Consider the following 27,684-nt stretch of genomic DNA (forward strand, 5'->3'; position numbering starts at 1 on the left):
CACGGGTTATATTGCCCCATCTAACGTGCCTTCCTCAATGTCTATGTTATAACGCACAGCGCTATGCCATACATATTACAATCTGGGATCCATATCTTTGTCACAGTGCATTTGCAACGTTACACTCCCCAGCACATATTTTAAATTACAACTTTAGAGACTAGTTAGGTTACACAACACTGCCCTGTGCATATTACACTCCAAGGCGCATATCGCACAGCACGCGCTAGTGCCTGTGCTATCTCGCGCTCTCCAATGAATCTGTCATTGCGCACAATGTATTGCGTATTATATTTCATGCCCCGGTTTATCTTATATTACACTTTTTGGTGCATAGTTTATACTATGTACCATATCTAGTTTTCATTTTCAATCGTGCTCTCAGGACTATGTTCTATATAACACTGCGTCCACCTGCCCTTTTCACGGGCATTACATTTTGCGATGGGGGGTGGAGGGTCAGGGGGTGTTTCTGCCAAGTGAGCCCGGAGTCAGTCACAAACGTCCTCTTCTTCCTGAATAAAAGTGAGATTATGCTGCATACTTGTTCATATTTTAAGTAGTTCGCACAGACACACATTTTAAAAACATTAAAGTTCCTAATACCCACCTTCTCTGAACTGTTAGCTTGCTGCCCCATCCACCTCCTCCCTATCCTCTGTTGTCTGAATCCATGGACTACCCTCCTCCCTCCTGCCATGCATGGTCTGATGTGCTGCCACTGCCCTCCATTTAGCATGATGTACCAGTCCACTCCTCCTGCCCTCCATTGCCCAATTCTATGGCCCATCATTGACCTCCTGCTTAGCCTCTGTGCTTAGCTTGCTGCCACTATTCTCCTTCCCCCTGCTCTCCGATGTCTTTGTGCATGCCCCTGCTCCATCCTTTTTGCCCACCATGTTCCATGGACCTGCCACTCCTATCTACTCTGAGTGTTCTGTTGAGCTGCCACTCCCCTCCCACCTGCCTAGCATTGTCAGATGACTGTAACCTGTCCCTGCCAACTCGACCCTGCCTGTCCACATTCCATGCCCCTATCCCCTTCCTCCTGTCCTCCATGGTCCATTTTACTGCCACACCCTTCTGCCCTCCCTGGTCAGTTGTGCTGCAACTGCTCCTCCTGCCTGCCCCGCGCGGTCTGTTGTGAGGCCCCTTCCCCTGAACTCTCTTGTCTGTGCCCAGGTCCTGACCCTCCCTTCTATCCTCCATGGTCCTTTGTGCATGCTCCTGCACCCTCCTTCTTGCCCATCATAGCCTTTGCGCTGCCACTAACCCTCCCGCTTGCCATGCATGGTCTTCTGTGCTGTCATGGCCCCTCCCACCTTCCCTGTGTGGTCAGCTAGCTGCTCCTGACCCCCTCCCACCTTCCCTCCATGGTCTGTGTGTATGCCATCATAGTCTCACTGTTGCTCTCCATGGTGTTTCTTGTTTCTAGTGCCCATCCTGCCTGACCTCCATGGTCATCTTGCTGCTCCTGCCCTGCCCCCTTGCCCCCAGCCCTTTGTTTTCATGTGCAGACCCCTATTCCCTCCCTCCTGGCTTGTCTGTTCCATTATAATGCCCCTGATCTGTCCCTCTTGCCCTTTATGGTCTGTTATGCTGCAGCTTTCTCTCCTGTCTGTCCATTATGGTCAGCTAGCTACCATTGCCTCTTTCCTCTGTTGTCCATGCGCTTGGTCCTGTCCCCTCCCTATTGCTTTCTATGGATTGTTGTGCTGCACTCCCGTCCTGCATGCCCTGTGTGGTGTATTGTGCTGGTGCAAACCCTGATGCCTGCCCTCTAGGGTCAGTTTGGTGCACCTCTCCATGTCCCTCCTGTCCTCTGTTATCCGACTCCATGTCCCTACCCCAATTCCTCCTGCCTACCATGATCCAATGTACCATACTTGCAAACATTTTGAACTTAGTAAGAGGGAGATTTTGAAACAAAACTGGGGTATGATTTTCCCCTTTGGGTAACATTGAAAAAGAGGAGATTGTAGACAGGAGACAGATCAAATAAAGCCCATTTGAGCTTAAAAACATTGGACGTTTCCTGGCTGAAACGGGTCTGTTGGCATGTATGGTTGTACTACCACTGCCTCTTCCTTCTGCCCACAATGTTCTATAATATTGCCACAGCCTCTCTTGCCAGTCCTGTATTGTTGGTTTGTTGCCCCTGCCCCCTTTCCACTGCCCTCCATAGTCTGTTGTGCTGCCACTGCCCTTCCTGCCTGCCCAGTGTGGTCAAATTGTTGCCTCTGCACTCTCCTACCTTCAATTTTCAGAGTCCGTGCCCCTGGCCTCTGCCTCTCAACAGTATCCCAATGAACAACTAGATAGCTAACATTCTATATTTATTACAAAAGTGTGGAACGCCTGACGTCATCTTGATGTAATCAAAACTGTAATACCTAGAGCATTTCCTTTAGAAATTACATATATGAGAGGGTCTTATTTGCATCAAAATTATGGTTAGTGCTCTAAAAAACTAAAATGAGGACATATTTTCTGAGTTTTCAAATAGCGACAAAGAACTTTTAAATTATTTGTAATCTTTGTTTTTTTATCCAGTTGACCACTTGATTAAATGGTGCACTTAGGGGAGAGGATGTGGTGTTACTTCCAGAGCTGCAGACTTTGCAACTGGGGAACCAGGTTGGAGTTTCTGCTTCAGCTCAACATTCTGTGATTCTGGTCAAATCACTTAATCTCCCCATGTCTACAACCAAAATTAATTTGATCTTGTGGGATTCAACCAATGCTCATGTAGAGCACTCCAATACCTGACAAGTCTGCACTATATAAAACTGCAAATACACACAAAAAAAGTGTTTTGCACACTTCTGTCATTGGGCTACATGTGGGCTACATCTGGGTGATATTTGTGCTGCATTTGGGATCTTTTGTCTCTGGTGGCCATCTTGGGAGATTTATGTGTTATGAAGTTTCCTAATTTCCTCATTTACTGCAGTCTCCTCAGTAGGAAATGCTTTCAGTTTTTTACTTTGATTCCATCAAGAAGGTATTCAGATATGTCACACATTTGCCATAAATTCTGAAGGTTAGCACTCTAGTTGCTCATTAGATCACTGTTGTAAAGCTACTGCTCACCACGGAAGTCTGCTGCTGGTATTAAAAGTGAATGTTTCAGTCTGCACATCAGAATTTTTTAATGAAATAGAAGACGATTTGAGAAGTCACTCAAAATATTGCCCTAATTTTTCTTTCTTCAGCGCTAATCATAATTTCTATGGCAAAATGAACCCCCTCATTGTGTTCCCTTTTAAATTAAATATTTTAAGTGTTACCAGTTTATTCCAATCAAGATGGCTTCAGGTGTGCCATACTTTTGTCATAAGTAAGACAGTAAGCGCTCCAGTTGTTCTTAAGAACACTCTGTGACATTCTGTCATTGGGCTAGACTTGGGCTACATCTGGGTGATATTTGGGCTACATTTGGGCTCTTTTGTCTCCGGTGGCCATCTTGGGAGATTTACTTGTTATGAAGTTTCCTAATTTCCTCATTTACTGCAGTCTCCTCAGTAGGAAATACTTTTAGTTTTTTACTTTGGTTCCATCAAGAAGGCATTCAGATGTGTTACACATTTGCCATAAATGCTGAATGTTAGCATTCTAGTTGCTCATTAGATCACTTTAGTAAAGCTACTGCTCACCAGGGAAGTCTGCTGCTGGTATTCAAAGTGCATGTTTCAGTCTGCATGTCAGAATTGTTTTATGAAATAGAAGAGGATTTGAGAAGTCAAAATGTGCCCTAATTTTTCTTTCTGCAGCACTAATCATAATTTCTATGGCAAAATGAACCCCCTCATTTTGTTCCTTTGTAAATTACATGTTTTAAGTGTTACCACTTTATTCCAATCAAGATGGCTTCAGGTGTGCCATACTTTTGTCATAAGTAAGACTGTTAGCACTCTAGTTGTTCGTTAGAACACTCTGGGACATTCTGTCATTGGGCTATACTTGGGCTACATCTGGGTGATATTTGTGCTACATTTGGGCTCTTTTATCTCTGGTGGCCATTTTGGGAGACTTATTTGTTATGAAGTTTCCTAATTCCTCATTTACTAAAGTCTCCTCAGTAGGAAATACTTTCAGTTTTTTACGTTGATTCCATCAAGAAGGCATTCAGATGTGTCACACATTTGCATAAATTCTGAATGTTAGCACTCTAGTTGCTTATTAGATCACTGTAGTAAAGCTACTGCTCACCAGGGAAGTCTGCTGCTGGTATTGAAAGTGCATGTTTCAGACTGCATGTCAGAATTCTTTAATGAAATAGAAGAGGATTTGAGAAGTCACTCAAAATGTGCCCTAATTTTTTTTTCTGCAGCACTAATCATACTTTCTATGGCAAAATGAACCCCCTCATTTTGTTCCTTTTTAAATTAAATGTTTTAAGAGTTACCACTTTATTCCGATCAAGATGGCTTCAGGTGTGCAATACGATTGTCATAAGTAGGACTGTTAGCGCTCTAGTTGTTCTTTAGAACACTCTGGGAAGCTGCAGTAGAACACAAAGGAATCAACAGACTGTCTCTGCCCTTGTTGGATGTACATGTTTTACTGAGAATTTCAGACTTCATTCTCACATGACTGAGAAAGATAATGTGAATTTACAGAAAATATGCTCTCAGTTTAACTTATAGATCACCTTCCAAACCTCTGTCGGAAAAGCATGAGAAAATAGTTTTCTCTCAAACATGATTCATGATATCACAGCAGAAGGCTTTTTCACATGGTACAATCACCTTAGAACACACCACAATTCCTAAAATGAGTATGGTACCATCAACGAATGATTTATAATGTAACTAAAGTCTTAAAACCTTCTATTAACTGAAATGCTTTTTAATGAGGTGCTATCATGTATATTGGTGCCAAGATGGCTGCCAACACTTCTTGGATGAAGTACTGACAGCCAATCAGATCTCACGATGAGATGTGTGGTTAGGCTCCGCCCAGATATATCTATCTTTTTAACTCTAATTTTCTCAGGAACTACTGAACGGATTTACACCATTTAAGCAAAAGGCACGAGTCTAAACTGAGGTCTACCTCTTTGCCAAATTTGGTGTTATTCCGTTCAGCAGTTCGGGCTGTAGCTGCGTCAACAGGTCCTATGGGAAAATGCATGGGGAAAACACGTTTTGGGACCCCCCTTTTTTCTCGGCTCCCACTTGACGAATCACCGTGAAATTTTCAGGATAGGAGCGGACCAATGCTGGACAAAAGTTTGGAAAATTTCGTGAAGATTCGTCAATTGGCGCCAATGTTATTCCAAATAGAATGTTGCGGATTTTCTATGAAAAATAGGTCCTAATTATAACTACCTACTGGCGACTGCCAGTAGGTAATATATATATTCACTGAAAAAACCATATGTTTCAGTCACGTTATAGTTAGGAATTAGCATTTACAAAACCTTAGAAATTCACTAAAAAAACATAGGTTTCAGGGGCGTTATAGTTAGCTGGACATTTCACTCGTACAAAAACATAGAAATTCCCCCGTTATAGTTAGTTCAGCTAACTATAACTCGCGCGCCCGCAATGCACAGCTGATGACATCACATATTACATCACTCATGACATGGTCAGTGACATCACTCATGACATCACTGATGAGCTAACTATAATGGGGGAATTTCTATGGTTTTGTACGAGTGAAATGTCCAGCTAACTATAACGCCCCTGAAACCTATGTTTTTTTGGTGAATTTCAAAGGTTTTTTTAAATGCTAATTTCTAACTATGCCTACAGAGATAGGACATGTGAAGAAAGAAGTAAAAACGCACAGAAAGAAAAAGGAAATGCAGAAAGAAGCAATAGAAGTCCTCAAAGACGAAGAAAAGTGCAGGAAGAAGGAAAACATGCAGAAAGAACAAACAGAAGAGCAGAAATAAGCCTTGTTGCAAATTCATCCTGTACCCTCAACTTTTTCAGACAGATACTGGTGGTAACTGAGTCTGACTAACCAGTCCTAGAGCCAGTGCTATGTTAAAAGACACTTAGAATACAGTGAAAACACCTACATACACTAGGGAACACTATGCGTTGGGGTCCCCCTGTGATTAGCATGACCTCCTCTGTAAGCCCCTAGTATATAATAGGGCATGGGGGTTAAAACTACCTCTTAAAACGCGCCGCGGGGTGCGTTTGCACACTGGTGAAAGGAGGGGGGGAGCCTGAGTTTACATATGCGCAAACACACCCTGTGGGTGTTTTAAGTTGGGGGATAAAGTCCCCTTGAATCATGAGGGTCCCTGGGGTCCAACTAGCCCACTAGGTACCTCCAGTAAGCGCCACAGAGCTGCGTTGCAGAGAGATGTAAAACGGGGCACGGCCTAGACCACCTCTCAGCAATGCAGTGCAGTTGCGCTTACTGGAAGCACCTGGTGGGCTAGTTAGCCCTCAGGGGCCCTCAGGATTGAAGGGGAAATATTTCCCCAACTTAAAACGTGCCATAGGGCGTGTTTGCACACGTCACCTCAGGCCCCGTCCCCTCCTTTCTCCACTGTGTAAACACGCCCTGTGGCCGTTTTATGTTGGGAGACTAAGTCCCCTTGAATCCTGAGGGTCCCTAGGGGCAAATTAGCCCACTAGGTACCTCCAGTAAGCACCATTGCAGGGAGGTGTAAATAGAGGCATGGCCTGCACCACCTCTCTGCAACGCAGCGCAGTGGCGCTTACTGGAAGCACCTGGTGGGCTAGTTGGCCCCCAGGGTCCCTCAGGATTGAAGGGGAATTATTTCCCCAACTACTTAAAAGGCGCCACAGGGCTTGTTTGCACACGTCACCTCAGGCCCCGTCCCCTCCCTTTACAACTGTGTAAACGCGCCCTGTGACCGTTCTAAGTTGAGAGATTAAGTCCCCTTGAATCCTAAGGGTCCCTAGGGTCAAACTAGCCCACAAGGGACCTCCAGTAAGCGCCACAGAGCTGCGTTGCGGAGAGGTGAAAAAAGGGGCATGGCCTCTGAACACCTGTCTGTAACGCAGCTCCTTGGCGCATGCTGGAGATACCTGTTGGGCTAGTTGGCCCTCAGGGACCCTCAGTATTGAAAGAGAATTAATTCTCCAACATACAACTCACCACGGGGCGCATTTGCACAATGGTGAAGGAAGGGGGTGTGGCCTGAGGTGACATGTCTGCAAACACTCCCTGTGGCGCGTTTTAAGTTGGAGAATTAATTCCTCCTCAATCCTGAGGGTCCCTGGTCGCCAACTAGCCCACCAGGTATCTCCAGTATGCGCCAGAGAGGTGTTCAGAGGACATGCCCTTTTTTACAACACTCAGCAACGCAGCTCCATGGCGCTTACTGGAGGTACCTGATGGGCTATTTCGCCCCCAGGGACCCTCAGAATTGAAGATGAATTAATTCCTCAACGTGTCACCTCAGGCCCCGCCCCCTCCCTCACCCCGGGACACTGCAGGAGCCGGCCCTGGGGGGTGGCGGTCCCCAGGCCCATCAAGGGCTCCAGCAGGGGGGTCGCGCGGCCCCCCTCCCAACATTTTCAAAGCCACGGGGGGGTGGTTGTCCCTGGGGCTTGGGGGTCCTTAACGGACCCCCAAATTTAAAGAGTTAGTACCCCGGGGAGGAAGCCCCCCCACACAGGTTTATTTAATTTTAATAAAAGCCCCGGGGGATGGCGGTCCCCGGGGCAGCGGGGGCCGTGTGCCCCCGCTACACAATCATTTATTTTAAGCCCTTCGGGGTGGCGGTCCCCGGGGCTTGGGGGGGCTTGGATGCCCCCTCACGTTAAACTTTAAAGCCCCGGGGGGTGGCGGTCCCCGAGGCTTGGGGGGGTCTTTGAGTTCCCCCCACCAATTTCTATTTGAAGCCCCAGGGGTGGTGGTCCCCGGGGATGAGGGGGGGGCTGAGAGCCCCCCCACATATTTGCAAAAAGCCCCTGGCCCCCTTTACATTAAAAAATATTGCCCCCGGGACTTGGCCCACCCGGGGGCTAAATACTAACGAAGCGCGGGAGCCCGTGCTTCGCTTTTTATTTTTGCGGCCGGGATGCGCAGATCCCACGAGCATCCCATGATTTTTTTTATTTTTATTTTTTGGGGCCTTGGGGTCCTTGTGGGACCCCCCTGAGCAGGCCTAGGGAGTCAGGGTGTTTCTACCCTGCCCCTTTTTCGTGTTTTTTGCACGTTTGTTTTCTTGATTTCTTCTGCCTCAGTAGAACCGAAGATGGCTGCCAACACTTCCTGGTTTGAAGTGTTGACAGCCAATTAGCATAAAGCTCGTGCTCGGGAGGATCCGCGGCCCTATATATATATGTGTTTTTACTTTTGAATTTCTCAGCAACTACTGAACGGATGTACACCATTTAACAAAAAGGGTTCTTTCTGAACCAAGAACCACCTCTTTGCCAAATTTGGTGTAATTCCATTCAGCAGTTCGGTCTATAGCCGTGTCTAAAGTTTCCTATGGGAAATTGCATGGGGAAAACACATTTTGGGACCCCCCTTTTTTCTCGGCCCCCGCTTGATGAATCACCCCGAAACGTTCAAGATAGGAGCAGACCGGAGCGCCCCACGAGTTTTGAAAATTTCACGAAGATTCGTCAACCGGCGCCAAAGTTATTGCGAATAGAATGTTGTGGATTACCTATGGAAAATAGGCCCTAACTACAACTACCTACTGGCGACCGCCAGTAGGTAATATATATATATATATATATATATATATATATATATATTACCTACTGGCGGTCGCCAGTAGGTAGTTATAGTTAGGACCACGTTCACCATAGGAAAACCTCAACATTCTATTTTGAATAACTTTGGCGCCGGTCGATGAATCCTCGCGAATTTCTCAAAATAGGTGGGGCGCTACGCTCCGCTCCTACCCTGAAAGTCTCGGGGGGATCCGTCAAGCGGGGGCTGAGATAAAAGGGGGGTCCCAAAACGCGTTTTTCCCATGCATTTTTCCATAGGACCTTTAGAACGAGCTACAGCCCGAACGGCTGAACAGAATTACTCAAAATTTGGCAGAGAGGTAGTCCCTAGGTCAAGGAAGTGCCTTTTGTAGGTTTGGTGTAAATCTGTTCAGTAGATTCTGAGAAAATAGCCTTTAAATCAATATATATATCTGAGCCCGCTTACGGTACGCTTACCGTACGCTTACGGTAAGCGTACGGTGGCGTGCGCGAGCGCGATTCTGATTGGCTCTTAGATCTTAGTAAACATTCGAATCGGCCGAAACCAGGAAGCGGCGGCCGCCATTTTGTGTATTTCACTCTGAAAAAAAAGAGTGAAAACAAGGAAAGGGGGCAATGAGGAGAGTTACAGACCCCCTAACATTTGTAAGGGGGTCAAAGAAGGACAGAAAAGTACAAAGAAAACATTTATTGATTTTAAAAAAAATCACGGGGTACGCGTACGGTAAGCTTACGGTAAGCGTACGGTAGGAAAAAAAAAAAAAAAAATGAAAATCAGATTTAAGTGTTTAGATATTAGGGGGCTCTAAAAAGAGCCGTTGTGTTTATGAAATGATTTTTTAGTGGTACCTACAAGTAAGTACCGATGCAGAGTCTAAGGTTCAAGAGGAAGACTCTGTTCCCTTCATCATTGAAGTGCACACCATCTCCTCTATAAATGTCTTGCATGTCATAACGCAAGTTGTTGTGGTAAATGGCACCCATACCATAGTCACGGAGGAAAGCAGAAACAGATTTGTTGACGTGCTTTCTTGCTTTGTCATCGCACCGCGTGCCCACCGTGCGTGCACGGCACTAACTGCGTAAAGTGGGCGCGCGGTGCGCGAAGCGCACCGCGTGCTTACTGTGCGCGCACGGTGCGCGAAGCGCACCGTGCGCGCACGGAACGAACTGCGTTAAGTGGGCGCGCACGCCACGAATGGCGTAAAGTAACTTAGCATTTAAAAAAACGTACAAATTCACTGAAAAAACCATAGGTTTCACACACGTTATAGTTAGGAATTAGCATTTAAAAAACCTTGCAAATTCACTGAAAAAACCATAGGTTTCACACATGTTATAGTTAGCGGAAATTTTACTGATAAAAAACCAATGAAATTCCCCCGTTATAGTTAGTGCAGGCAACTATAACTCACGCGACCGCAATCTTCTGCTGATGACATATGTGTCTTTATGAAAAAAAAATATTTGTAATATATGTATAGCTAAAAATGTATGGAAGAAGACATGGGCAAATAAGTGTCTAAATACAGTATTAGCATCAGCAGAGGATTGCGGTCGCGTGAGTTATAGTTGCCTGCACTAACTATAACGGGGGAATTTCATTGGTTTTTTATCAGTAAAATTTCCGCTAACTATAACATGTGTGAAACCTATGGTTTTTTCAGTGAATATATATATAATCTACTGGCGGTAGTTAGGACCGAGTTCCCATAGGAAATCTGGAAATTCTATTTTGAATAACTTTGGCGCCGGTTGACGAATCCTCGCAAATTTTTCAAAACTAATGGGGCGCTCCGCTCAGCTCCTACCCTGAAAGTCTCGGGGTGATTCGTCAAGCGGGGGCTGAGAAAAAAGGGGGGTCCCAAAACGCGTTTTCCCCATGCATTTTCCCATAGGACCTTTAGTCGAAGGTACAGCCCGAACGGCTGAACAGAATTACTTGAAATTTGGCAAAGAGGTAGTCCTCAGGTCAGGCATGTGCCTTTTGCATATATGGTGTCAATCTGTTCAGTAGTTCCTGAGGAAATTGCAGTCAAAAGTACATAAATATCTAAATGTCCGCGAGCGTAATTATGATTGGTGGTTAGATGTCAGTCAACATTCCAATCGGTCGAAATCAGGAAGTGTCGGACGCCATTTTGTGTGTGACAGTGAAAAAGAAAGGTGGAGAACGTGAAAAGGGGATAGGGTAGAGAGTTCCTGACCCCCTAGCCTTTGTCAGGGGGTCTCTGATGGACCCCGAAGGGTGAAAAAAACATTTTATTTTTTTTCAAAAAATCGCGGGGTGCGCGCACCGTGAAAAACCCTTAAAAAAAACAAAAAATATTTTAAACTGTTTATAAGTTTATAGAAGATATTAACTATGCTGTTCAACTTTATCCAAATTTTTTAAAAAAGAGCTGAGCCATTCCATATTACAGGATATAGTCAATCTATAACTATATACATAGGTAGTTTATTGTAAAATAAATATATAAAAAATATAATAATACATACATAAATTAGCATTTAAAAAACCTTGCAAATTCACTGAAAAAACCATAGGTTTCACACACGTTATAGTTAGGAATTAGCATTTATAAAACCTTGCAAATTCACTGTAAAAACCATAGGTTTCATACATGTTATAGTTAGCTGGACATTTCACTCGTACAAAACCATTGAAATTCCCCCGTTATAGTTAGTTCAGCTAAGTATATCTCGCGCGACCGCAATCCACTGCTGATGACGTCACATATTACATCACTGTATTCACTAAGATACTGTGAATAAGTCAGTTATACAATTAATTTTACAAAAAAAAACATTCATTTAGACACTTATATACCCATTTATTCTTCCATTAACCTTTAGCTATACATATATAAAAAATATTTATTTTTCAGAAAGACACAAATTCACTGGATGATGTCATCAGTGATGTCATTTGAGATGTCATCAGTGATGTCACTGACCATTTCATGAGTGATGTAATATGTGACGTCATCAGCAGTGGATTGCGGTCGCGCGAGTTATACTTAGCTGAACTAACTATTGGTTTTGTACGAGTGAAATGTCCAGCTAACTATAACATGTGTGAAACCTATGGTTTTTTCAGTGAATATATATATATATATAATTGCTCCATTTGCCCAACATCCCACTGCAGCTTCAATCAGACAGCCAGTTGCGATAGCCTTACACATTTCGAAAGTCACTCTTTCTTCATCTATCAGCCAGCCAGTTGCGATAGCTTTACACGTTTCGAAAGTCACTCTTTCTTCATCATAGGCAGTTGCTGTAATGAATGCGTGCGCCGACTTCCAAACATAATGTGTATATTACGCCCCCCAGATGGGCGGGTCCCTGAACCCCACAGCATTATGGATGATGAAGTCCTGGGAGATAATCCCACTGATGGTGCACTCATTTCTGTCACCTTTTCAAACCCGCAGATGGGTCACCGCAGGATATATCTACTTTAAATTCCTGGCAAACACTCCACAGAACGGCTCAACTTCATAGAACCGCGTGGCCCCCTCAGGTCGCGGGGTGGTGCAGACTCGACGGCTGGTCCGCTGCCTTAAATGATTGCTCCATTTGCCCAAAACTTGAGTAGCACTCGAGTGTTTGTTGAAGGTGGCAAACCTATAATGAACAGTACAAGCGGACATCCCACTGCAGGTTCAATCAGACAGCCAGTTGCGATAGCCTTACGCGTTTCGAAAGTCACTCTTTCTTCATCAGAGGCAGTCGCTGTAATGAATGCGTGCGCCGGCTTCCAAACATAATGTGTATATTACGCCCCCCAGATGGGTGGGTCCATGAACCCCACAGCATTATGGATGATGAAGTCCTGGCAAATAACCCTACTGATGGTGCACTCATTTCTGTCACCTTTTCAAACCCGCAGATGGGTCACCGCAGGAAATATCCTAACTTTACTACTCCTAAACTGAGAAAAATCCTAACTTTAAGACTTTTGGTATTCAGAGAAGGCATTTAGGAGTCCTAAAGTTAGGACTACTAACTTCTGTGAATATCGAAATGAGTAAGTGCCTTCTGTGAATACCAAAATGAGTAAGTGCCTTCTGTGAATACCAAAATGGTAGTAAGTTTAGGATTTTGTCTTAAGTTAGTTCTGTGAATCGGGCCCACCGTCTCCATTCAAGCCTATGAAGAGAAGCATATGGAGCTTTGAAATGCGTCAGGCAATTCCATTATGGAGCGGCTTCTACAAGCGGATCCTCGTCCCTGCCTATCATAAATAAAGCTGCTTATTGAGTGCTACTTACCAGGTGGACAACCTTTGGAGCAGAATATATATATATATATATATATATATATATATATATATATATATATATATATATATATATATATATATATATATATATATTCACTTAAAAAACCATAGGTTTCACACATGTTATAGTTAGGTGGATAATTCACTCGTAAAAAACCAATGAAATTCCCCCGTTATAGTTAGTTCAGATAACTATAACTCGCGCGCCCGCAATCCACTGCTCATGACGTCACATATTACATCACTCATGACATGGTCAGTGGCATCACTCATGACATCACTGATGACATCATCCTTGTGATAGAGTGGCGGTCGCGCGAGTTATAGTTATCTCAACTAACTATAACGGGGGAATTTCATTGGTTTTTTACGAGTGAAATATCCACCTAACTATAACATGTGTGAAACCTATGGTTTTTTAAGTGAATATATATATATATATATATATATGTATACACACACACACATATTTGTGTGTGTGTGTCTGCATGCACTCACAATGCATTAGTACTTGTGCGTAGAGATGAATTACGCATGCATGAAAAAATGCAAACTAGGAATCCTATTTGTAGAAATATGTATGCGTGTGCATATAACTAGATGAACATTTATGTGCATCCATTCATGTTCACACGTGTGCACAGTAATTTGCACAGCTGCACATGCTGGAACAACTAAATACAAACACACTCAATTAGGAGCTTGCATTTGCATCCATGCTGCTCAAAAGCCAGTAAACTCCGTGTTAGGGTGGTATTACAATCCTAAACTAAGGGACTGTGCTTTGTCCTTTCTTATTTTGATTTCTTTCTTAAAAAGGACCTACACCCTCACCCACACATAGAGGCATGCTTCATCCTTGGGGTGGTCCATGGTCAACAGCAGCTGTTGACCAGCAGACTCACCCAGAGCTATTCAGCTTACATCTGGATGTGAGAAGGTTCTTAATTGGATAAAATTGTATTGAGTGAGAAAAAAATGTGTAGTGTTTATTTGTTTCGTCGCCTCACTTAGAAAGATTAAAAACACGGGTATGGTGAGTTTAGAACGCTTCCCTCAACCTTCACATATGGTCGATACGTTTCTGCCCAACTTGATTTGAGCAAAATTATCACAAAGCTTCCATCAGGAACACAAGACCCCCCCTGACTGGCCTAGATTCACCTAAATACTTCCAATAGTGGTGTAGCTAATGTAAGGAAATGTATAACCTGTCCTCCAGGGCATTCAGGTATGCTCAATATTATGTTGTAGAGAAAATATTAAATCATGGTTCTTTATTTAATTATTTTAGACCATAATCATATTATTCATGCATTTTCTATTCGTTATTCTAGAAGTGAAGTGATAACAAGTAATTGACCCTGAAAAACTTGACCATTCTTTTGAGCAGCAGATGGACATCTTATGGAGGCGGTACCAGTGATAGCTCTTCGATATCCTCTCTCTTTCTCCCTTTGGCTATTCATTGCATTTCCAGATTGGCATGTTTTTGAGTGCAGGCATACACACATTGATGGGCACTCACAAACAAGAAATTGATGGCTACAACCAAGGAGAACACAAGCAGGCACACATTGAGGTGCATGGAAAGGCATGCAGGTAAATATTATACAGTATTGAGCTTCTTATGAGAGCAAACATGCCGCATATCTACGCATACCCTTAGGCAGAAACAGAAAAACTGGTTACTGAACCTGCACTATCCACATAGCCATGTAATTTGTGAAGCAGTCTATGGCTCGGGAGAATGTCACAGTTTCGCTGTTGAAAGGCACTCTCAATCCGAGGGCATCTCATTTTATGGTGCATAATGACGTACTACCCTTTCACTTTTATTGTTGAGAAAAATAAAAAGTGATGATTGAAATGGTTGAATCAGTCTTAGCCACTGGTAATTTCTCCGGGCTGTAGTACTTCCATAAGCAAATCACTTTCGGTACTGCCTCAAAAAGGGCCAAGCTCGTAAAAGCACATTAAGTAAACAAACAATAGGATTAAATACAGCACTCATTTTTATTGATATTAATTCATATATTCCATGTATCATTGCATTAATAACACCAACGGTACAACCTTAAGTACATTAGTAGTACTGGACTTCACATGTATTAGGATAAAACCGTTACTCATAAAAGGCAGTCTGACGCAATATCCCCACTAAGAATAAAACCATTGGGTTGAGGTTAAAACGTAAATTACAGCAGCAGCTATTGGTCGTTTTTTTCTTGTCAAAGTGTCAGTGCCAAGGTTCGGACAATGTCGGTTCAGCCCCTAGAAGAAAGAATGGCAAGTGCAAGTTTGTGGCGGGGGATGCCAAGGGCGAAGCCAGGGCTGAGGGTCGAGTAGAGCCTGATCGAGGGCTGCTCCTAATCGGTGAGGACAGGAATCCCTTGGCCATATACAGAAGGTGCTGTCGGAGGGGGGCCCAAAGTGCGTTGTAGCCTGCCGTTGCTTCTGTGTTGGCCAGACTGCCCCAGAGTGTCAGTAAATTGCATGACCAACGGCAGGCATCTAGCTTTTTCGAAATGGTTTCTGGGCAAATCACTTAATCTCCCTGTCTTCGGGTCGAGTTTGCGCTATATAAAAGATGCAAAAAAAAAAAGGGAGCTTTAATGGAAATAGATTAGTGCGGAGAGTAGTTAGGCAGCGTGAGAGTTGGTGGCAGGCTAAACCCCATGGATAGACGGTGGAAAGGATAAAAATACAGGCTGTAGAAAATGGTAACCCCATCTAAAAGATTTTAGTGTGTTGGTAAAACTCTGGGGCGCACCATGAAATAGTCAGTTATTAGTTTTTGAACAGTAGCAGCCGATTTGGAAAGGGCTTAGTAGATGGAATAGTAGATCTTCCAGGTTTCTCACATATTTGCCACACCTCGCTGGAGTTTGAGTGTTTGTTCGAGAAAAACAAAGAGCTGACACATCCAAGCATGTATGGATGCCCCTTTTTAAATAGAGTGACTTCAGGAGAGATCTCCTGGGGCCATCAAGAGAAGAAAAGCAGCACAAATGGTGGAGCCATGATTCGGTCTAATAGTTGCATAGTCTGCAGGCCCCCCCCCCTCTCCACGTGGGGCCCATTGGTTAAGGTCAATGGTTTGCATGCCTAGGAGGCGCATAAACATGATATTCTTACAGGCCGATTGGTTTAGGCTGTCTGAGAGGTGTGGTTGAGGTGTCCCTGGTAGATAAGAATTGTTCAGGACAGACAAAATAGTTGAAGTTTTTAGGGAGCAAGTGTCCTGCTAATATGAAATTTCTCTCACCTGCTTATGTATATCCCTTTTCCAGGCTGCGTAGGAGATGGCGTCCTATTTTAGCACTGTTCCTTTGATTTGAAGAGATCTTCTGGCCTTTTGTAATTGTTGTTTCCATGGGTTCACAGGGCGCTGAAAAGTTTCATTTGGGCAGGCTCTGAGGGTGTTATCCGGGGCTTTTAACACCATTATATAGAATTTCAGAGTATCTGCCTCACATGAAGTGATTGTCTCAAGAGGCCCAGCTCGAGTTGTAATCTTGCCCAACGTATATATTTGGGGAGTTGAAGAACTTGTTTGTAGGTCAAGCAATGGGCGATGATTAGGCTGACTGCACTTGCCTCTGGAAAGGCATGATGCCCGTAGTGTAGGACGAGAAAAAGGGTGGCTTTTATGACCTTCAATATAGGGACGGCTGAGGCACTGCGCAGAGTTCGGTTAAGGCTTGTCAGGCAATGTGTTATAGCTCCGGCTCTCTTTTTCAGGGCAGCTAGATGGACTGGTCTAGAAGACTCGCTAAACCATACCCCTAGATAGTTGTACTTGGGTGTGGTTTTGATCTTGGCGGACCCGATGCTCCAGGTTAAAAGTTTATTTTTTCGGCAACGACCGATCATCAGGACCTTGGTCTTGTCCTGATTAATTTTAAGAGAGTTGGCTTTGTTATATTCATCGAACCTGCTCAGGGCTCATTGGAGTCCAGATTTGGCATGGTCCATTATGACAATGTCGCCCGCATATTGTAAAATGTGCAGTTTAGAGTGGCCCAGTTATGGAGGGAGCAAGCTGCTGTAGAGTTTGAACAGGAGGGGTGCGAGAACGCATCCTTGCTTTAGGCCGTCGGAGGTGGAAATCTTTGTAGAAACAGTCAAAGGGCCAGTTCTCATTCGCACCCATGTATTCTTATGCAGAGAAATAAGAGCTCCAAGCAGGTCCCCGGGGATCCCCCAAGCATCTAATTTCCGCCAAAGAGTGTTGCGGATCACTTTGTCATAGGCAGCACTGTAGTCTATAAAACAACAGTAAAAAGGAAAGCGAATATTTTGGGCTCCTCGATGACTGAGGATGGCTAGGGTAGTGATGTTGTCGATTGTGGAGGCGGCTACACAAAATCCAGTTTGCAAATAGGGTAGGATGTTATTTTCCCCTCCCCATTCTTCCAATGAGGTGAGGACCACCGAGCATAGACCTTGGCCTCTAGATTCAATAAGGCAAGGATACGATAGTTGGAAGGAAGGGTGGAATCCCCTTTTTGAAGATTGGAAATAAGGTCAAGCCTCTCCATGAGTCGGGGATCTGTGCTGTAATGTAGGTGTGATTAAAGAGGGGGGTTAGCAGCTTGGCCTAGTCTTCCAGGGCACATTTGAATGTAATAGCAGGGAGGCCATTGGGCCCAGAGGCTCCATCATTTTTCATATTTTTCAAGAATCTGCATACCTAGACAGGTGTGGTCAGAGCGCGGATTTCCATAAGCATGTTGTCGTTTGTCCCTCTGCTAAGAACTTTGGTAAGGCCTGGGTTTCCCTGCAGTATCGTATGTTGATGTGCCGTGTCCATCCTGCCTCTGAGACGACGTTCCCCGTACAACTGTTGGAGGATCAAAGTTTGTTAGTGTGATTCCAAACGTGGGTCGAGCTTTTCTCTTTTAGCATGCCGTGTATTTTTATCCACTCCTCCTGTTCTTTGAGTTTTTTGGCTTCCCATGTAATTTTTTTGTACAATTTGCGTAGAATGACCTGGTTTTTAATGGATAGTGCGGTGGGATTTTGTTTATGAGAACAAGCAGCTCTCCTTAATGTTCTTCATGTTTTGACGATAGCCCTATTGAAGGGCTTCCATGGAGGGTTCCTGGGATGTAGGCCAGGGGCTCCGGGTCCCGTTAGGAGGCCTCTTAATTTGATTATTAAATCATCCCATCTGTGCTGGTGGTTCGCAGGAAGGTTGTTAATGAAGTTCAAGGTTACATCTTTCAGCTATTTGCCCACCTTGTCGGAGCCTAAGGTGTCCAATTTGATTCTTCTGACTAGTGTGTGAGATTTGATCCATGTATTAATTTTTGTTTTTTGTCAGTGAGTCTCCACTAGTGACACATGGTTGTCGTAATGTCAAGCATTGTGTCATAGGAACTTACTCTGTACTCTGCTCATGTATCCCTGCGAGGTGGATACATATTTGGGATTGTCTATGCTCTCATTCAGAGGTGTCATGGTTTAGTAGTGAGAGCTGAACGGCAACTTTTGGATTTGGTCTAAGACTGATTTGCATATGGTTGGCTCCTATCTGTAATGGCACATTGACCAAAAATCAGTGGAATGTAATGGCCACTGGTTATGAATAATTAAAAAATTGAATTTACTACATTTTCTGTTCTTCTGAATGAGTCATTAGAAGTGGAACTGGTCTGCCCTGGTGATAACTTGCCCTTCCATAGAGACACTCTTCCTTGCTCACTGGGCCAATTCTCTGAGACTGTTTGTGTTTCTGCTGGGAAGGGACTTGGCCTAGCAGTCAGGTATGAACTGGTTTTCATAAATTTGGTACCACCATGTCATGGTAAAGTGAGAGATAAAATGTTGGACTATCACAGTACCAAAGCAATGACAGTGCTGGTGATTAATTCAGGCATTCCTTTTACAAAATGATAATAACTTGGCTACAGGCAGCTTTAGCTGTCTGTTGGAGACCTATTTCTTCCTGTAGATTACATATACTCGAAGTTGGCTTTGGAATGGCCCGTTGTTTATGACTGGGTGGCTTTGTCATCTAACTCACTTCTCTGCTTCTGAGTCAATGCTTTTCTTTCTAGTTGTTTTTGTCCCTCTTGTTTGTACTAATATGTTTTGTTCAGTGTGCTGAATAAAGTGCTATATTATATCAATTAAATAAATAAACATTATTTTGCGTGTCCTGCCCAGTAGCATTTCAGTCTCGCAGTATTTTGATTGGCTGAAGTATTCTTTCACTACTTAGGTTCGACCTTGTTTACAGTGTATGGAAGGGATCAATTTTTCTCCCTCCTTCTCTCTCTCCCTGCTCTCTGTCACCCCCCATCCTCTGCCTTTTAACCCTAGCTCCAACATCCACAGAGAATCCATTTTCGTAACCCTCAGTCCACTTACTACGTTTTTGGCACCTGCTGTAAGGCAGCCTTCTTAAAATGCGCAATGTGCATTTCTGAATGTTTTTTGTTTTATTTTCGCAAATCCCATTCAAATATGGCTGTTGCAGATGTGCACAGCTCTACGTCAGGTAACTGGGATTTAAAAAAGCACTGACAAAACTAATAGGTTTCCCAGCCAAGATCGCCTAGCTTTGCCAATGCTTGTTTGTATTAATCACTGTTGAGCTTTCCCTTCACAGCAGAAATGTTGCTACATTACTTTTGATTTGAGAGTTTTGTCTGATGATTCTATGAAAGGACTGGAGGCTTCAGATTATGCATTCTCTTTCTTGCTTCTATATTGCAGCAGCCACAAAAACCACAAACAGTTCATTTTGAGCATAGTAGAGCAAATAATTCCAAACAATGGCAATATAATGCCAAACGAAAAACTACAACTTCTATAATGCCCTAAAGTCCCTTAAACAATCACAAACCCATGGCACATATCAACATCCTTAACATCAACAAGCCAGTCTCTTTCTTGCTTCCCGGTGACCGTGTTTAGTATCCCTTACTTCAATCTTACAGTAATTTTCAGTTTGATTAATGCTCATACTTGTTTGATAATTTTTGAATTGCCTTTGAATTCAGCTACTGGTACTGTGCAAACTTCTGTGAGTGACTCCAATTCACCCGTTTGTTGCCAGTGTAGAGTTCTTTACGCACTTTGTTCCACTTTCGCTCCACGCTGCCGACAATTCTACCTTCTCTTCAGGCGATCGGCATGAAGCGACAGTCTCTTTAGTAGGGTGACCACCTGGGATGGAGGCAAATCCAGGGCAGTGACTGCAAATATTCAAGACTAACATAAAAATTCGGGACACAAATTCAGAACAAAGGTCAATTTTATGGACACATCAGAGTAGGTCAAGTAAAATGATCAAAGTAAGTAAATAGACAGCTGAAAGACAAGCATGTGGGATTAGTTTGTATATTACATAGTGGTACTGAGCAAACATTCACATGTAATTGGTCTTATTCAAAGATTAAAAAACTAGCACACATATGCACACTAAACATAATTACAGCTGGCATATGGACAATTGTCACATTATTCTGCCCCTTACCACAAATGAGAGTATCTGAAGCAGTGCTCTATTGATGAACGTGGACTTCCAGCTCATAGGCAGTGTTACTCCTAGAGGCTGCAAGGGACTGAAATGGCGAGTAAGTGATTAGATCAAATTTGAGAGACATAGTGCATATGTGGGTCTGTGCGTATTTCACTGTGAATATTTCCAATAAAACTAGTAATAGGGTTTCAGATAACCTCTCCTCTGTGCTGTTGGCTCTACCTCTTTAATTGTCAGCCTAGACTCAGACTGGATGAAGAACAACTGCCTACAGCTGAACACAGACAAGACGGATGTACCGATCTTTGGCAACCGCAGCAACAAATGGAACTACTACTGGTGGCCATCAGACCTAGGACCCGCACCCGCTCCCTCCAGCCACACCAGAAACCTCGGAATCATCATTGACAATAAGCTCACCAAGAAATCACTGATCAACGCTGCCTCCTCCGCCCGCTTCCTCCACCCGCTTCCTCACTCTGCGTATGCAACGTAAGATCTTCAAGTGGCTTCCCCTACACACGAGACACAACGAAATACAAGCCTGAATTACTAGTGGATTGGACTACGGCAATGCTCTCTACGTAGGAATTGCTGCACACCTCCTACGGAGGCTTCAGACCATACAGAACGCCACTGTCAGATTAATCTTCGGCCTTCCCTGACTAACCCACATTATACCCCACCTCAAGAAACTCCACTGGCTCCCTGTACAGAAGAGATGCCAATCACACATGCATACAAGGCTCTACACAACCAAGGACCTGACTACATTAACCACTGCCTGAACTTCCACCAACCGTCAAGAGGACTACGCTCCGCCTTCGTTTCACTTGCGCATACTCCCCGCATCTACCGAAGTAGAAGTGGAGGACGCTCTTTCTACCACCTCGCAGCAAAGACCTGGAACAGCCTTCCCATACACCTACAGACCATCACCTCACTTCCGAAATTCCATCTGGCCCTCAAAACCTGGCTGTTTCGAATAAGCCTCTGGGACCTGCAAGTGCCTGGATATCCTATCTGGTGATTAGCCGCGCTTAATACATCCTGATTGATTGATTGAGTCTTAGGTGGTAGATTCATGGTCTTGTATAAGCACTGGCAAAGTCATGTTTGATGTTCACACTTGAGTGCTGACAAAGCAATACAAACGATTGCTGCAAAGCAAAGCAATTACAGGACTACTTTGTGTATATAGTGCATGGAAGAGATAATTAAAAACATTTGTGATGATAGTGTGTACATTTGAGATGTAAAATAGCCTCTCATGCGTTCTAAAGGAAGCAAAAGGATACATCCAAACAGCAAATAAAAAGATGAGACTAATATAATACTGCAGTCAGATCAAAGATGCGATTGACAGTGTTTTACATCAATAGCTCAAGGTTCCTTAGGAAAAGAAGCTCCTGGCTGAAAAAAGGTTGAATCAATTACAGGTCAGACCTAAAAACATGAATTGGATGCAGAAAAGGAGCACATTCAACAATCTAAAAAATTCCTACACATGTTCTCCACAATCAGCATACCAGGGATGTGTCAAACAGCGTACTGCTATGTGCTCCACAGTGCATCATTACCCACTGAGTTGTGTACCATACCCAATTACATAGTTCATTAGCCCACATTGCAAAGAGCACTGCCACTTACAGAACAGTAAACTGCCACCCTCAGCAAATACAGCTACAACCTTATGCTCATGGTACCATCACTCTTAGAACAGTGCATCAAAACGTGTTGCAAAGTGCACCACCATCCACTGCGTAAAGTAATCACACAGTGGCATAGTGCACCATCACACACAGCACAATACTATACTACTACAGAAGGTGAACCATCACCCTCAACACAGTGACCTCCAATCTCCGATACTTTCAACCATCACCCTCAGAACAGTGGCCCACAATCATTGGCACATTGTACTACACGCCCGCACCACTGTACCCCCTTGGACACATTGAAACACATCCTTCCACACTGCCTAGCTGTCCCGAGGTTTGAAGCAAAGGTTGAAAACCTTTGAAAAGCATTGTCATATTCTTAATGCTACAGCTGCCAAATTACACCCAGTTCATGTTCATATTTTACTTATGCAGGGCCCTAAAGCATATCATAGGCTTTACCAGGGAATCAAATGTGTATATGTGTTTTGAAAATGTGCCTAAGGCTGCCTAAAGGGGGTCATAACTAACTTTAATAGGTTACCCTACCATATCCATGAAAGCCTTACAATCTGCACACTCTGGAATGGCCACCACCATAATAACAGTCATTATCAGTGTAATGTATAATGTTCATCAGTGTTTGACATCCAGACATGGAGGGGGAGATTTGCCTCCTCAAAAAGGATAGTAAATCTCCGATCTAGTCACAAGCATGCAGGTACTGAGGCTTAGACAGCATTTGCCTCAGTGTCTATGGCATGCACAATATTTCATATGTGCTCTTTCGTCACAATGCCAACTACTGCCCTCGCTCTGGAATTTTAAAGCACCTTTAATTTCATCAAATTGGACTTTGATATCATGGAATATTATCTCCCTGTCTGAGGGATAATAAAGTAGATTTCCCGTATATAAGGGGTATCGGACCTATATTATGTTAGCATGATGCATCTATACGTATACTCCCTGTTTGATATGTATGCTTTGGATGGAGGAAATTCGTTTATTTCCGCCCCGTATATCTATTGCTAAAAGAGTAGGCCGAGAACCATACAGACGCCATCTTTGGTTCATATGCTCAAGCACGGGCCGTGATCACGTGTTGATCACGTGCAGTTGTCAGGCCCCAGTTCATTTGAGTTACTGGTAGCAGCTGAAGGTAGGCTGTTTTGCTCGACTGTTCTAAGACTCAAGGTCGCATCTGGCTTTGAGGGCGATAAGCGCATTCTTGGAGGTGCCGTGTCTACACTCCCAGGCACCAAGACAAAATGGAGTCACCCCTCCTGACCTCCTGTGTAATAGATAGTCAAGCCTTTGTACTGATCTGATGTGTGCCATATGTGGTCCATCCCTGGAGCTCGAGGGCCAACTGGTATTTTTCCTTTTCAGTGATTGTATGTGTTGAACCAAAATGTATATAACCTCATGTTTGAATACGAGCCAACAGTCTTCTCGGCGCACCTGATGGGTGAGGTTCAGAGAGGCTCCTCTATAGAGTATTTTGTCTAATAAACGATTGAACCTTCTTCACTGCTAACTGACTGATTATTTGGTAATGGTATTGGGACTATTGGTAGGTATAGTCCTTTAGTTTATTTTTGTGGTACATCATGTTGGAGAAAAGTGTTATTGTGCACCTGGAGAGAGATCTCAGCAGACAAGCTAAGACCTGAAAAGACAAAGCATCTGAATGAATGGCAAACGTTGGCGGTGCATTGGTGGTGGTGTTTGTGGAGGGGGGTCATGGCACTTGCCCACTGGTCTGGCCAGGGTAGGCCTAGGTCGGGGCCCAGATTCAGTTGTCACCTCATAGCTCAGTTTGGAAAAACAAAGATTAAAAACAAGTCTAGTGCATCCCAGGACAAGAGGCCATCAATTAGTCAAAGGCAAGCTAGGAAGCCAGTATGTAAGTACTAGCATGCCACTGAGCAGAAAGCATGCTGTATAGAGAATGGTACCGGTGGCTGGCCGACGTACCAGCCAATGCAAGTTCAGCATTCATACTCTGGCCACTGTCCATGGTGGTGATTGGAGTAAGCCACATTATTGACTGTCAAGAAGCAGCATTAATATTATAGATACATGTTGACCAGTATAGGATGAATTATGGCCAGTCCACAAGCATGCTCTTTAACATCATTTGACTAGGTCCGGTTCACTGTAGAATGTGAAACAGTGCTGAAATTCTGGAAATGTTATGTCTGTTGTCAGATAAATAACAGAAAATTGACATTAGGTTAGATTTACAGACATTTTGTGTAATTAGTGGACGTGTGGACACCTAACACCAGGAAGGCAATCAAGAGAGTTACACTGGCTCCCAGAATGCAATTCTAAAACCACGTGAAACATAGAAATAAAGTTGATGTGTCTGAATGAAGGCTTCCAAGGCTTTGAAACTACCTCTGATTTTGCTCACCATTCTTCTTGGTATCTATATGGATATCTGCAGCTTCATATATCAAAGTCCAAGCCAGAAGCCCTCAATCCTGCTCTAATACAGCAAGCTTCTGCAACTCATATGATATCAAGGTTCTCAGAAATGTTAATAATACATTGTTCAACATGTGGGCAGTATGCATCAAGAGTTTGTTTATATCTCTCCATTCACTTATCTATCCACCCATCCACCCACCAAGATCCACGATCGACCTATAACTATCTATTCACCCAGCAAGATCCATCCACCCTTCCATCCAACATCCATCCATTTAACCAGATCCATCCATCTGTCTATCTATCCGCAAATCCATCCAAGCACCCGTCTGTCCATCAATGTACATCAATTCAAGCCCACATCCATTCATTGGTCCATCTATCCATGTACCCACCAAGATCATCCCATATTCCTAGGTCTATCCATCCAGGCACCCACCCATCCATCCTTCTATATATCCATCCATGAACCCACCTAAATCCATCCATCTTTCCATTCATCCATCCATCCATCCACCAAGATCCACCCATTTACACAGATCCACCCATCCAAGCAACGATCCATCCATCCATCCTGATCTATCCATCCTCCAAGCACCAAGCACCAACCTTTCATCCAGCTACCCAAGCAGCCAACTCATCCATCCATCTGCCCCATTCATCCATTGGTCTGTCCATCTATACAAGTACCCATGTTCATCCATTAATTTATCTACAAATCTATTTACCGACATCCATCCATCTATCCACCCTCCCAGCGAATGCAACCATCTATTCAGCCATCCTCCTATTTACACCTTCTCCATTCATGCCCACACTCTCTATCCATTTGGTCAATCCACCTACTTAACTATCTTCTACCATTCATCAATACATACACCTATCCACTTAAAACAATAGTTATATAAAAATCAACATGCTCAAGTTAAATGAAAACCTATATAGGTAAACACTTTAGTGCCAAATTATATATGAAAGGAAAATAGCAAAGAAAGAAAATACATTAGGAAACCATATTAATAAAAGCCGGGAAAAAAGCAGAACTGGCAGCAGGCTAGAGGCTTATAGCCTTTCAAAAGTCTTGCATTGTTTTGATATTCTGTTTTAAATATATCGATTCCATTCAGTGCTCAATAACCTTTGACAACACACTAGAAACCAGTTCTGGTATCTGTTCTGAAGCTGCTTAAAATTACATCACGTAGCTGCCAGCTGCATGACATGCTAGACAACTATAAAAAGTAACAGCGTTGAATTAAGGACATATGCTCTCCGTTATCAGATCAATAACGGCCAACAGACATCAGGCTGAAATTATGACAGTCCGTGGAATTTAAGGACAGGTGGCCACCCTGGTTTTTAGTAGAGTGTTTACCTGCACGTCTCATCTTCTGCCGGTGCCAACTTTGTATGCAAAGGTAGCCCTTGGGGCCCTGCTCTGCTCTGATTGGGCACGCCTTCCGGACAGGGCCGGACTGGGAACTAAAACCGGCCCTGGCAAAGTGCTCGGCTGGCCTCCCCCCCACCCGCCCCCTGCCCCCTCGGGGCTTGGGGGTGCCGCCGAGCTCTTTAAGAGGGCCGGTTTTCGGCCGAATTTATTACAGGGCCGACTTTGCAACTATGCTGCAAAAACGGCCTTTGAAACAAAAACGGTCCCCAGGGTCCCAAAACCGGCCCGCCACCCGTGCGGCGCACCGGGGGATTGACCGGTGCCCGCTACGGCCAGTCCGGCCCTGCTTCCGGAACCGACGCACGCTCCCTTTTGGATCACCACCTCTGACCCCCCCCCCTCTCTCTCAACCTCTAGGCCGGCCTCCCTGACGCATGCAGGTCCCTTGGGATATAATTGGCCCCTTCCTTTTAACCCTTTGGTTTTCGTGTTTCTTTCTCTCATATTGAAACTGGATCAGGGATGCCCTGGATATATTACCCTTGGGATTGCAATAATTTGTTGAAGGCAGCCCCCTTGAAGCCGTGGGTGCCTTATTTGACAGAACGTTGCATATTATTCACTGGAAGGCTCCCCTTCCAATAAATATTTACTTTGGCTATGGCTGTGTTTTATTTCATGAATAAAACAAAAGTTAAAGTGATGGTGTAGTTAGATTAAAATTTCAGTTAAATATTGCCATTTTATACACAAAAAATTACATATTCACCAGTTACAATTTACTGAGCTAACTCTAACTTGCACCCCACCATGCACTGCTTATGACCTCACATATTACGTGACTCATGACATGTTCAATTACATCATTGATGACATCACCAGTGGCATCACAAATGCCATTGATGACATCATTGACAGAGTACAACGAATTTGACAGTTCGCGATACGTTTCTGACACTGAAAGGGGTTGAGTGAGCTATATCTGGAGCAAATTTGCTATGGTATATACATTTGCATCAAACTTGACCTCTTTAATGCGACTTGTGTGTATGGATGGTGTGGGCTCTCTGTGAAGCGTTGTCCACAGGTCAAAGGTTGTGCGTACTAGGGACTTACCAACCTAACAGTGTTTGAGAGTTTGTAGGTAGTTGGCTCTCCATGATAAGTTATGCACAGGGTGATGGCTTTATGTAGTTAGAGCCAGGTGACCTAATGGGGCTTGGTTGTCTGGGAGGAATGGCCTCTCCGTAAAACAGATGTGCACAGGGTGAAGGCTCTGCTTAGTAGGGGTTTGGCCACCTAATGTCTCGATATCAAGATGGAGTGGGCTCTCTGTTAAGAGATGTGCAGAGGGTGAAGGCTCTGCATAGTAAGGACTTGGCCCCTGTTAAAGCTGACGTCCTTGGCATGGTTTCCCCCAACTCTTTTCCTTCCAGCTTCCTGTTTTTACTGACTTCGTTTTTGCTGGCATAAGGACTCTGCACACTTTACCACTGCATACCAGTGCTAAAGTGCTGGTGCTCTCTCCTTTAAACATGGAAACATTGGCTTACACCCAATTGGCACATTTAATTTACTGATGAGTTCCTAGTAAAGTGGTACTACATGTACACAGGGCCTGTAAATTAAATGCTTCCAGTGGGCCTGCAGCGCTAATTGTGCCATCCACATGTCTCAGGCCTGCCATTGCAGCCTGTGTGTGCAATTTTAAACTGCCATTTCTACCTGGAAAGATAAACATT

The sequence above is a fragment of the Triturus cristatus genome, chromosome 7 (genome assembly GCF_964204655.1).
Source record: "Triturus cristatus chromosome 7, aTriCri1.1, whole genome shotgun sequence".
NCBI lineage: Eukaryota > Metazoa > Chordata > Amphibia > Caudata > Salamandridae > Triturus > Triturus cristatus.